The following is a 14,630-nucleotide window of genomic DNA, read 5'->3' on the forward strand; positions in this document are numbered from 1 at the left end:
CAAGGACGCCCTGGGCCTGGTGCCAGGTGCAGAGTGGAAATGTTGGCGAATGCCTCCATCCTCATCCTCCAGCAGTTTTCCCTCAGGGTATGCTAGGGCAATACTAGATCTGCGCACCTTTACCAGGGTTTGGAACTAGTGTAACCACTGTTAGGATCCAGAGTGCACCTGCTGCCCTGAGAAGTGGGTGCCGGGGCAGGGTGGGTGAGCAATGCCAGGCGATGCCCTTAACTGGCGGAGGCTTTGGATGTGTCACTTCTCAGCCTTGTGGGTCTCAGCTGACATTAAAGTGGTGGAAGCAGATGGTTTCTGGATCATTCCCCACCCTTCCCCACCCACAAACTGAGGCTTCCAGCAGCTCCACGATAAAGCCCAACAATGGAGGAGAGACACACAGAGATATGTAACTAGGAATTATTGAGACAACTATTTAGGCAGTATGCATATTCTCTTTTTATGTACTTCATTAATCAGATGTTAGGAACATTTGAGACTTTGTCAAATTACTTGGTACAACAAATGGAGTAGCCTAAAGCAAGGGAAATGAACAAACTATGACTATTCCCAGCAATGTATATGCGTTTCACAAATACTGACTGAAATTAAAAAAAAAAAAACTAGAAGAAAAAGAGTTCATATTGTATAATTCCATGTATATAGTGTTAAAACAGGTCAAACTAATTCTGGGGGTTAGACATCAGGAGTCTGGATACTTATAGAGAGTAGTGACTGAAATGGAGCATCAGAAAGTGTGCTGCTCCAGCACGGCCAAGGGTGAACCTGAGGAGGGGCAGTAAAGGATTAAAGAAAACAGTCAAAGAGAATACAGCTGGGGCTTGGTGAATCTTCCATACCTGGATGAGGACACAGAAAAGATCCAGCTGGCAAGCCTGAGGTTCCAGTTTATAGTCAGAGATAAACAAGGGTAGATTAACACGTATACAAATGCTCTTGTCTTGGCAGCACTTGCTGCATCTCCCACAGCCCATTAGCCACTTAGGAAGGAATTAGTGAGGGCTACAAACTCAGGCTTAATTATGCTAGGAGAGCTCTGCCCTCCAGGCTGGGACCCTTTTGTGGCCCTGCCACAGGTCAGCCCAAGGCTTGAGCCTAGAGCAGCTCCCTGCAAGAAAGATCCTGGGTGCTTAAGAAATTTTGTTTCTTGATCTGGATGTTGTTTACATTAGTTTGTCAATTTTGGTAAATTCAACCTAGCTATAGTCTTCTGATTTATATACTTTTCACTCTGTGTTGCATTTTAACTAAAAGTTAGTATTTTAACATTCACTTTAAAAAAGAGCTTTGATGAAAAATAAATCAGGGAACATTAATCAATAACAACTGGGGGGGGGGCTGTTGAAGGCAGTGTATTAGGGAGGGCATTCTTAGGACTTAAATCTGAGCTTAAGCTTGAAAGGAGTAAAAGTGGCAGTGCATAGTGCATGACTATCCGGAGGTAGAACACTACAGTCAAAGGGAACATCAAATGCAAAAATGTGATTGAAGTGTAAGTTTGTTTGATCAAAGAACAGGGAGAGGGTGGTGTAGCTTGAGGGCAGAGAATGATGGTGTCAAAGCAGTAACCAAATTGGATGTGGTCACACATGGCCTTTTGACCACTGTCCAGACTTGGATTTCTTTTACATTGCCTATGAACCAGTATATATATTTTTTAAGTTTTAAATATTTGTTAGTAAAACATAAAAAAAGTATATGTAGCAGAGATTGTATGTGGACCACAAACACTAAAATACTTCCTTTCTAGTCATTGCTAGAAAAAAAAATAGCAACCTCAGATTAAAAACCATTATGGTTTGAGATGTGAAGAATCATTTAATAGGATTTACATTTGATAAAGATTACTGTGAGATACATGGTGAGCACATTGTGCAGGTGAGCAAGAGTGCAAGCAGGAAGATCTGACAGCGGTTTTCAACCTGTGGGTCGTGACCCCTTTGGTGGTTGAATGACCCTTTCACAGGGGTCGCCTAAGACCATCCTGCATATCAGATATTTACATTACGATTCATAACAGTAGCAACATTACAGTTATGAAGTAGCAACGAAAATAATTTTATGGTTGGGTCACAACTGAGGAACTGTATTTAAAGGGCCAGAAGGTTAAGAACCACTGTGTTAGGATGTCTAGCAATAGTCCAGGCCAGAGGTTCTCAACCTGTGGGTCGCGACCCCTTTGGGGGTCGAATGACACTTTCATAGGGGTTGCCTAAGACCATCGGAAAACACATATATAATTACATATTGTTTTCGTGATTAATCACTATGCTTTAATTATGTTCAATTTGTAACAATGAAATTGGGGGTCACCACAACATGAGGACCTGTATTAAAGGGTCACGGCATTAGGAAGGTTGAGAACCACTGGTCTAGGCAATAGATGGTGATGGCTGGGTCTAGGGTGGTAGCCTTGGAAAAGACAAAAATTGAATGGATACGAGATATGATTGGAAAGTAAAGCCAGCTGAGTTTACTGATGGTTTAGTGTATGAGAAAAAAGAACAGTCAATGATAAGTCCTAAATCTACTATATATTATTTTTTCTGAAAACGGAAAACCCATAGTATATACTTTTTGATAGTGTTCAAGTTACAGGTGATTTTTTTCTTCCCATGAAATTAAACTCTTCTCACAGATTCTATTACTTCCTCAGTTTCTTTTGTTGAAAAGAAAAAAGAAAGCTGCTATAGCAAATAAATGAATAAAACATTAACAGTGATAAAAGTTATCATCTTTCTTAAATATAATTTTAAATATATTTCCATTTTAACCATTGTTTTCATTATCTGACACTAAATATCAAAATAACAGGTAAAGAGTGGCAAATGTATTTTATTAAAGATATGGAAAATAGCACAACTACATCCACTTTAAATATAATCTGTAATTTAAAAGACTTACTATGTCTCTATGGAGTTAAAAAAACTATTTTTATTTATGTGCTTAAGTAGCGTATAACATTTTTCAATTTTGCATAGCTAATTCTATTTAATGAAAGCCTAATATGCTAAGTGTCTGGTCACCCAGTTGCCCGTTCAAACAATCAAAGTGTAGTATGCTAATGATATGCTAAGGCCGCTCAACCACTCGCTGTGATGTGCACTGACCACCAGGGGGTAGACAGTCAACCGGTCAACCAGTCACTATGATGTGCACTGACCATCAGGGAACAGACAGTCGACCGGTCAACAGTTGTTATGACGTACAATGACCACTGGGGGGGGGGCAGACCCTCTGACTGGTAGGTTAGCTTGCTGCTGGGGGTCTGGCCAACGGGACTGAGTGAGACAGGCCTATATTCAAATCTCAGCTCTACATTTTAGTTCTATCTGAACATTAATGGAACTTCTAATATACACATGAATGGATCTCATAGCCTTTATGTAGAGGACAAGAAGGCAGTTACTATATTTTTAAATGTAGTGTTTAGCAATTTTGCCAAACCATAACCCTAAATCAATGGACATGTACTCCATGAGGATTTTTTTTTAAATTCTAATTTCTCATGTGCTTGCTGCTGGGGGTCTGGCCAACGGGGTCTAGCCAATTAATGGACATGTGCTCCATGAGGATTTTTTTTTTTTTAATTCTAATTTCTCATTTGCTTGCTGCTGGGGGTCTGGCCAACAGGACTGAGTGAGACACCCTGGAGCCCTCCCACGGTCCCTTCCCAGCTGACCAACCTCCCACATCCCTCCCTGGTTCTGATTGTGCACTGGTTGGGTCCCTCAGCCTGACCTGTGCCCTCTCACAATCCGGTTTCAGCCCGATTCTGCAGGCCAGGCCGAGGACCCCACTGGTAGGTGAATTCGTGCACTGGGCCTCTAGTCTAAAATTATCATTTTTTTCTAAAGCTTTATGGTATCTGTTTATAAAATTAAAGTCCTTTAATGCTGATACTTCTTTCTTAAAAGACTCAAGAGTTGCCCTGACCAGTTTGGCTCAGTGAGTAGAGTGTCGGCCTGCAGACCAAAAGGTCCCAGGTTCAATTCTGGTCAAGGGCATGTACCTTGGTTGCCGGTACATCCCCAGTGGGAGGTGGGCAGGAGGCAGCTGATCGATGTTTCTCTCTCATTGATGTTTCTAACTCTCTATCCCTCTCCCTTCCTCTCTGTAAAAAATCAATAAAATATATTTTAAAAAAAAAGACTCAAGAGTTGTTACTATCTACTCCACTCTTACGTAAACATAAAAAATAAATGAATGAATGAATGAATAAATAAATAAAGCAAGCAAGCCCTGGCAAGTGTGCCTCACTTGGTTGGAGACTCATCTACTGCACCAAAAGGTCAAGGGTTCAATTCCCAGTTAGGGCACATGCCTGGGTTTCCTGTTTAATTCCCCTGATTGGGGAGCTTGTGGGAGGCAGCCAATCAATGTTTCTCTCACCTCTCTCTCTCTCTAAAAATTAATTGACATGTACTCCATGTGGATTTTTTTTAATTCTAATTTCTCATTATTTCAATACCTCTATTTCTCCTATATTATTGAACTATTCACACATTCAATCATTTGCTTTCTGAAGAAACTTTACATTGGCCAATCTCTTAGAAAGAGTTACATGGTGTATATGATGAACATTTCATCATAAACAACAATTTTAACAAGAAGAAAAATCTTAAGAGAAAAATGTTCATTTATAACAAAGAAACTTTTCATTTTATTGCTGCATAGGCTATTTTTTCTCCCTTCAACTGACTATTATGGTCTGAATATTGAATGGATACCACTAATAGAATAAACTGTTGCTTCCAACTTTATTGGCCATGTCACAATAGTGGGTGAGAAGCTTTATGAGCATGAATAGTTGCATTATTCATTCATGTGCTTTTTCTGGTTATAGTTGAAGTTTAAATATGCTTTTTATGATTTACAGCACTTTATTGCTTACCAATAAAGTGATCATTAAAGAATTATCTATAAAATTAATGTTATTATGGGAATCTCTAGTGCTCGATATCAAGGAATGTGTATGAGTATGGAAGGGCAACAGTGGAACACCAGTCCTATCCATCTCATTAGAGAGTACAGATGCTACAGATTAGCTATTTAGTTGTAAAAAAAAATAATTTATTCACTGTTTTCCAAATTTACAGTTATTTACCTACATTAAGCAAGGCAGTCCTTTTATTTTTTTCATCTTAAAACATGACAAGAGAAATTTTTATCTATTTTTGGTTTCTTGGAATTCAAATTAAGAAATTTTATTATTTGTAATCGCATGCATGTAAATATATTTTTAAATGTAGTGTTTAGCAATTTTGCCAATAAAAAATCCTCTCTTTGTTTTACATAATTTACTATTTAAATAGCATAAACCACAACCCTTTTTTTGCTATAAAGAAATAATAAAAATAGATGTATGTATCTGTAACTGAAGTGAGGTCAGTTAGTACAACCACTTTATGGTGTGTTTGGTGGGATTCTTGTGATGGTATTTCTGCTCTCCAGATTCTGGTTTTGCTTTGATGTAAGTAGAAGCTCTATAAGATAACATTTAAACACTTGGTTTTACATAAACCTATATTCAAATCTCAGCTCTACATATTAGTTCTATCTAAACATTAATGAAACTTCTGATATACACATGAATGGATCTCATAGCCTTTATGTAGAGCAAAATAAGGCAAGTACAAGTACTGTACATGCATCAATACCTTTGTTTGAAACTCAAGAACAGACAAAACTGATCTATATTGATAATAGTCAAAATAGTGTTATAAAGAAAACTTGTGGGATCATAGAAATTTTAGTACCTTGCTGTGAGTGGTATTTATGGGGTTTGATACATACACAAGAATTTATCCAGGAGTATACACATAAAAATGCAGCAGACTGTTAAGAAAGGGTAATTGTTTATCATATGCAAGTTTTGATTCAATAATGAAATATGTAAAGCAGTTTGCACAATACCTGGCATAGTAAGTGCAAGAGACAACATAAGTGTCACCTAAAACCTTTAGAAATTAAGTTCCAGACAGATTTAAGTGGAAGTGAAGATGAATTACAAGAGAAATATTAATTTTAATAATTTCATAATTGGCATAAAGTTCTTTTAATATATATCATGTATAGATGCTTAGGATAACATCTGCATGCCAATAAAATATTAGTATAGATCAGCGATTTTAACCCATGTGCCATAAGAATTTTTAAAACATGCAATACCTGGGGCACTGACCTCTTTTCCCTGAGAGTGTCAAATAAAAAATGACAACACCCAACACAACAATACCGTCCGGTGTGAGTGACAAAAAAAATTATACCTCTTTTTGTCAGATCGGCAAAACATACATATTAATGTGCTGCAGAATTTTAGATATCAGTGTATGTGTGCCATGAGATGCACAAGGTTGAAAAATCGCTGATCTAGATGGTAGAAAATACCTGCATATTTAGGTAAAGGTTCAGAAAATTTAAGAGAAAAATAATTTAGCTTCTATTAATGTGAATGATAAAATACTTGCAACTTGTTCTGTGCCAAAACCATAAGATCTGATATGGTAGATAACAGGAATTACTCTTTATAAAATAGCTGACCCACTTACAAAATCAAACTAAATTGCCTCATTATTTTTGACATTAATAGAAATGCAAATCAGATGCAATCAGTTGCATTTAATAAATTGATTTAGACAGGTGTCTTGTACAATATCCCTTTCTTCAGAAAAGAAAATATACAGTTTTTAATGGAATAAGTTTCATATTTTCAGCCAAATTCCTAGTAATTAAGAGGTGAACATATAGGCATACCGATTTTTTGTTTTATTTTGATCCAGTCTTGTGTTGAACATTTCAGAGATTGTAATTTTTCATTCACTACTGAACATTATATCTTTTATTATAGCTTAAGGCTTTTTTTTCTTTTTAAGTTCATTGATTTCAGAGAGGAAGGGAGAGGGAGAGATAGAAACATCAATGAAGAAAGACGATCATTGATTGGCTGCCTCCTGCACGCCCCACCCTGGGAATTGAGCCCACAACCCAGGTATGTGCCCTGACTTGGAATCGAACCATGACCCTCTGGTTCATAGGTCGATGCTCAAACACTGAGCCATGCCAGCCTGGCTTAAGACTGTTTTTAATTTTGTGACATATTCTGTTAGTTGTAGGTAAAAACAATGTTGCATGCCCAATCTCACATTTTATCCACTTATTATCACTTCCCCAGGTATAGATATAACTACAAATACTATTTATGTAGACACCACTTACCTCCTTAAATCAATTAGTGTTTTGTAATATCATCCTATCTAATAAAGTGGGAATATGCTAATTAATCCTCATGCCATTGCAAAGATGGCAACACCCATAGCCAATAAGGAGGGGATATGCTAATTGACTGCCCAGCCCTTAAAGATGGTGGTGCCCAGTCCCCTCAGCTCTTCCAGCTGCCCAAGGCTGGCCTGAGGCTCAGGTAACCAGGGCCGGCCGAAGCTTTCGCTGCTGGCGGTGACAGCAGCAGAGGTGTGATGGGGTGTCGCCTTCCCCTGATCGCTGGGTCGCCTCCCGCCCCTGAGGGCTCCCGGACTGTGAGAGGGGGCAGTCTGGGGTGAGGGACCCCCTCCAGTGCATGAATTTTCATGCATCAGGCCTCGTGTGTGTGTGTGTGTGTGTGTGTGTGTGTGTGTAATTTCAGAGAGGAAGGGAGAGGGAGATAGAAACATCAATGGTGAGAGAGAATCACTGATCGGCTGTCTCCTGCAAGTCCCACACTGGGGATTGATCCTGCAATCTGGGCATGTGCTCTGACCAGGAATTGAACCTTGACCTTCGGCTCAATCACTGAGCCATGGCAGCCAGGCAGTGCTTTGCTATTTCTAATGAAAGTGATGTTCCTAGTATCTCAACACAGTTTTCTTTTTGCCTTCTCAAGCATTCCCTTATCATTTTAGACATCTTTACACGATTTTATTGCCTCAGGAATGTAGTATTAGGAAACTAAATGATGTAAGTAAAAGAGCACCCAGTGTGGTATTAGGATTCGATTCAAATCTCTGCACTGCTATTTACTAGAGGTATGGCTTACTCCTGTTATGTGATCTATTCAGGTTTAGTTTAATCCCTTTCACAATGGGAATAATCATACCATTACAGTACACTTGCAACAGCGATGATGAGATCAAGTGGCTAATTATTGTCACATAATCCCTTAATAAGTAGTACTTTTATGTAGACTCATTTCTTATACTGCCCTGGAATCCCAGTAAGTGCAGAAAAAGTGCTCTCAAGCCACAGGTAAACATTTGTACCTTTTACCACAACTTTCCTCAATAATTTTCATGGGACACATACTGCATTTCCCCCCACCCTCCTTATGGTGACTCATAGTATGATACTCTGAATAAGACAGCATATCACTGAAAATCCCAATGTTTTGGGATTCTGAGAAAAATGGTTAAGAAGAGTAGAATAGACTTTATTAAATAATGTTCTTCCTTCAAATAAATCTTTATCGAATAGTCATGTGTCCTGTAAATGTATTCTTTTTTTTTCCTTTATAGTCAATGTATTGGGGTGACACTGGTTAACAACATTATATGGATTTCAGGTGCACAATTCCACAACATGTTATCTGTACACTGTATTGTGTGTTCACCACACCAAGTCAAGTCACCATTTATCCTCCATTTACTCCCTTCCACCTCTTCCCACCCCCCTCTGCATATCTTGTAAATGTTAATCCTTTATCCAAATGTTTATCCAACTGTCATGCTTTTTTAGTAGGATAAAGGGATTCTTTTCATTTCTTTAATTGCCATGGCCTTTGGATATTCATTTCACTATCTGAGCAATGAGAAAGCAATGTGGAACAAACATCTCTCTTCATTGGCTAGCTCACCCCACTGGGCACACCCTAGGATGAAATATGAATTCCTTCAAAGACTGGACTAAATTTTTGAATGCTCCTTCTGTCTCTCTGATTGACAAAGACACTAGGGAGTTATGTATAGTGCCTCTCATCACCTGACCTATGTTATAATCTATATCATCTATCCATCTATCTATGTGTATATATAACTCTAATATGCAAATAGACCGAACGGTGGAACAACTGAACAACCAAACAACCAGTCGCTATGACTTGCACTGATCACCAGGGGACGCACGCAGAGCATGGCTGGTGTCAGCAACAGGTGGCAGAATACAGAACAGGGCAGGCATCGGCCACGGTGGTATGATGGAGCAGGTGACCGGGGGTGCCAGATGAAGGCGGGGTGCAGGTCGCTGTCATTGTGGAGCACCTCTGGTGGTTACTGAAAATTCTTTGCTCCCGTGCACCACGGTCCCGCCCAGCGCTCGAACCTGCTGCTGGCACCAGCGCCGGCCCTGCTAGCACCCACTGCCGGTGATGGAGCCGCCGCTTGCACTCACTGCCAGCACCTGGCACCAGGCCCAATTGCTCGACACCGTCAGCAGGTGGGAGCAGCTGTGGGCCCTGATCGCCGCTCAGGGCTTCTCCACCTCCCCCTGCTCTTGAGGGGTGATCTGGGCTGGTATCTGCCACTGGCACCTGCTGCCAGCTCCTAGCACTGGCCCCAATCGCTCGGCACTGTCCGTGGGTGCAATCGGGTCCAGCGCCGTCAGCACATGGGAGCAGGGGCCGCAGGGGTGGGGCTGCCAGAAGACAGGGGACCAGGGGCCATGGCGGGATGGGCCCAGTGGGGTCCTGGAGGTTAGGTGGAGACCCGCCCCTACGCCCACCATAGCCTTGCAGCCCATAGTTCCTTTCAACATGTACAAATTTGTGCACGGGGCCCCTAGTACTATTTATAAGAGACAGATTAGACTTGAAAAATGCATTTACAGTGGCCTAGCAGAAAAAAATATGTACCATATATGTACTCACTTGGGTTCAAAAGAGTGATTCCTCCCTTTGAAAGATTATTAAGTACCTGGGAAGCTGGTTCAATGTTTCACAGTAAAGTGTGCTATTTTGTTTTGTTTTTTGTTTTTTTTAAAATATATTTTATTGATACAGAGATGAAGGGGGAGAGAGATAGTGAGAATCATCGATGAGAGAGAAACATCGACCAGCCGCCTCCTGCACATCTCCTACTGGGGATGTGCCCGCAACCCAGGTACATGCCCTTGACCGGAATCGAACCTGGGACCTTTCAGTCCGCAGGCCGACGCTCTATCCACTGAGCCAAACCGGTTTCGGCAAGTGTGCTATTTTGGGGGTTACTTTTTCTTTATTACCTTCCCAACTGGGATAAAGTTTTCAATGTTTCTAATGTTGAAATGGGGGATTTTCAAAGATGGACTCAAAGAAATCATATTACAGCACATAATTAATCTTGATATCAGAGATTTCCTGATCTGCAATCTGCATACTAAGGTATTGCTTGCTTTTTTAACTAGTTATTTTTCTTGGTGAAAGCAAATTAAATCAATTCTGCATTTTATAAATGATGTCTTATATCATTCATATATATATATACTTACAGTTGTGTGTACATGAAATAGTTTCCTGTATGCACCATATACATATATACACACATATATTTTTTATTGAATTACATGAATTAAAATATAGATAAGAAAATAGATGTAAAATAAGCCTGCATAGATCGATTTCACTATCCATCCCCTGAAAATATTCTTTCTTTTTATAACTTCAATATACTTTTATAAAGATAAACTTTGCCTTGGACTATTTGGACACATTGTTACAAATTTATTTGCTACTTTGTGAGAGGAAAATTGCCTTCAACCTGGCTGTACTGCACTTTTTGAAGAGTAGTGTGTAATTTTAACATGTCATAGAGAAACCTCTGTCCCTTAACCGGTTAGGTCAGAAAATCTGGAGCAACCTCTATCAATGTTGAAAATAATCAATATCCACTTCCAGTAAACACTAGTCAAAAAGAGCAAAATACAGAATTTAGAAACACTACATTTATGAGAAACTAATACAACATGCTCATTTACTTTTATTGATTTTAGATTTAAAGCCAGTTTCTGTATCAGAAACACTTTTTGGCATCACTGCAAACGTTCTTAGGTCTAGTTATACTTATTTAGAACACACAAATACAATTATGTTAAATAAGAAAGTTTAGATGTATGATTTTTCATTCATAAAAATAATTTTGAGTCAATTTTGTATATAGGGACAAACAGTAGTCTACTTCCATTCTTTACATGTGCCTTTTCAATTTTCCCAGCAACAGTTAGTAAAGAGGCTTTCTTTACTTAATTGTATGTTTTTTGGCTCCTTTGTCGACAATTATTAGCCCGTCTACATTACATGTGTGTATATTTCGGGGCTCTTAATTCTATTCCATTGGGTGTGCCATTTCCCCCCTGCCAGTACCATTCTGTTTTGATTACCATTGCTCTGTAGTATAATTTGAACTCAGGAAGAATGACAACTCCAGCTCTGTTGTTTTTTTCTCAGGACTGCTTTGTATATTTGGGGTCTTTTCTGGTTCCATACAAATCTGATAATTTTTTTGTTCTATTTCTTGTTAAAATGCATTTGGGATTTTAATGGGAATTGCATTATATCTGTATTTTGCTTTGGGTAATATTCACGTTTTAACTATGTTGATTATTCAAAAACATGAACATAGAATACTCTTTCCACTTCTTTTTTTCTTTTTCAATCTATTTTAATAATGCTGTATTGTTTTCAGTATATAGATCCTTCCCATCCTTTGTTAAAGTTTATTAATAGTTATTTATTATTTCTGTTGCAAGGGCTAAAATAGCAGACATTTGTCGTAGCAATATCTTTACCAATAGAGCTCCTAGGGCTTTGGAAACTAAGGAGAAAATAAACAAATGGGACTTCATCAAAATAAAAAGCTTCTGCACAGTGAAAGAAACCATCAACAAAACAACAAGAAAGCCCACTGCATGGGAGAACATATTTGCCAATGTTATCTCCAATAAGGGTTTAATCTCCAAAATTTATAGGGAACTCATACAACTTAACAAAAGGAAGATAAAGAGTCCAATCAAAAAATGGGCAAAAGACCTAAATAGATACCTTTCGAAAGAGGACATACAGAAGGCCAAGAGACATATGAAAACATGCTCAAAGTCACTAATCATCCCAGAGATGCAAATGAAAACAATGAGGTACCATTTCACACCTGTCAGAATGGCCATTATCAACAGATCAACAAAGGACAAGTGCTGGCTAGGATGCTGTGAAAAAGGAACCCTCTTGCACTGCTGGTGGGAATGCAGACTGGTGCAGCCACTGTGGAGAACACTATGGCTTCTCCTCAAAAAATTAAAAATGGAAATTCCATTTGACCCAGTGATCCCACTTTGAGAAATATATCCCAAGAAAACAGAAATACCAATCAGAAAGAATACATGCAGCAATATGTTCATAGCAGCACAATTTACAATAGCTAAGATCTGGAAACAGCCTAAGTGCCCATCAGCAGATGAGTAGGAAAACTATGGTACATCTACACAATGGAATACTACGCTACTGTTAAAAAGAAGGAATTCTTACCATTTGCAACAGCATGGATGGGCCTGTACAGCATTAAGTAAGGGAAATAAGCCAGTCAGAGAAAGATAAATATCACATGATCTCACTCATTTGTGGAATATAATGAACAACATAAACTGATGAACAAAAATAGAACCAGAGTCGCAGAAGCATCAAACAAACTGTCAGACCTATGAGGGAAGGTGGGGGGTGAGAGGGTAAGAGATCAACCAAAGGACTTGTATGCATGCATATGAACATAACCAATGGACACAGATGGGGTTGGGGGCAGTTGTGACAGGTCAATGTGTGAAAAAGACTTAAGTAATACTTGAAACAATAAAGAATTTAAATAAAATATTAAATTTCCCTATGCCTTATAAGATATGTGTTTTCTCTATGAAGGATGATATTTCCCCACTTGTATGTGTTTTATAACTTAATTATGCATTCAGTACCTGAGCTATTTGTCTTGCATGCTTATGCAATAATCATTAAACAGCTGTTTGTATTCAGGGGTCCTCAAACTAAGGCCTGCAGGCCACATGCAAATACAAATACTGTATTTGTTCCCGTTTTGTTTTGTTTTTTTACTTCAAAATAAGATATGTGCAGTGTGCATAGGACTTTGCTCATAGTGGTTGTTTTTTTTAAACTATACTCCAGCCCTCCAATGGTCTGAGGGACAGTGAACTGGCCCCCTGTTTAAAAAGTTTGAGGACCCCTGGTATACATAGACATTCAAACAGCTATTTACATTATTCTTTTAATCTATTGTATATGTCTTTTAGACTGTTATAAATATATTGAAAATACTATTGCAGTTGACACACAATTAGATAAACTGTTTGATCCTCTAAGGATGATAAAACTGTAATTCAATAATCCTGGTTTTGAAAAATCATTATCTCAATAATGTTAATCCTAGCTAATATGTGTTGTATGTATGTTTACACAGTGCCAGACACTGTGCTAAGCTGAACATACACACACACACACATATGAACACATATACACTCACAGATATGCAACATTACAAATTTATTAGCGTGGTAGTATTATTTCCACCATTTACAAATAAAGAAAATAAAGTTTAGAGAAGTTAAGAATCATGGGGTTTTGGTGAAGGTCTTATATTTCAAAAACTGTGATCTTAACTATGATGTTCTATTGTTTCCTGTAATGATTCATTGCCCTTCTTTTTTGTTCTTTAATAAGTAATTATATTAAAAAATTCTCGTGGTTTCAATAACTGATCTTTATTCTTTTCTTTTAAACTGACAATATGCTAGATATGGTAATAAATAATATTTATGTGGTTCTTATCATATAATAAATATTGAAGTGATGCTATGGTGGAAGACCTATTATCAATTTTTTCCAGATAAAGCAACTAAAACATTGACAGGATAAAACTTGCCTTAAATTTCAAGGCTAAAAAGTTATGGAGGCATGCTATATGCACCCAGGAAATCTTCCTTTAAAATCCCATCTCTCAATTATCACTATGGTTGCCTTCTAAGCAAAGATGAATATGGCAGTCCTTGTTCGCTACTAGATTATTATTGTGATGGAGAGGTAAGACACATGCCCATGAAAAATAACTAGCAATATAATACAAAGATGACTAGTAACAGAATAATACACTCCATGGAAGAAAAGTGCTACTGGAATTTAGGAATCTAAAACCTCATCTCTTTCTGCATTTTTGCTTCCTTATAGCATTTGTTTCTCCTTCTTTATGCATTCAAACCCCATTCAACATGTTAAAGGTGCTCTAGCAGCTCATGCTACCTCTAAACTAACTCGCTTTCAGTCACTCACTCTGCTCTTTCTGAGAGTACTTAAATCACAAGTACAAGACATAGAGGAAGAGAAAAAAATTAGCTTACATTATAAATGTAGAAAAGAGAGAAATAATATGCCTGATGGATTTAAACAAAACTCATACCTAACAGTAAGTAAATGATCACTGCCGGGAGCCGGTCCATCCTTGCTGTTTCAAGGGACCTGGCATATATGGCATACTGTTCTTAATATATTTGCTCACCTTCTTGGCACTATGTGTTTTAACCAAGGTCACCTCTCTGAGAAAGGTTGCTTCCCCAGGTAGGGATTTTCCCCTGAAGTTAGGGAGGGAATAAAACCCCTTCAC

The sequence above is a fragment of the Myotis davidii genome, unplaced genomic scaffold (genome assembly GCF_000327345.1).
Source record: "Myotis davidii unplaced genomic scaffold, ASM32734v1 scaffold20, whole genome shotgun sequence".
Lineage (NCBI taxonomy): Eukaryota > Metazoa > Chordata > Mammalia > Chiroptera > Vespertilionidae > Myotis > Myotis davidii.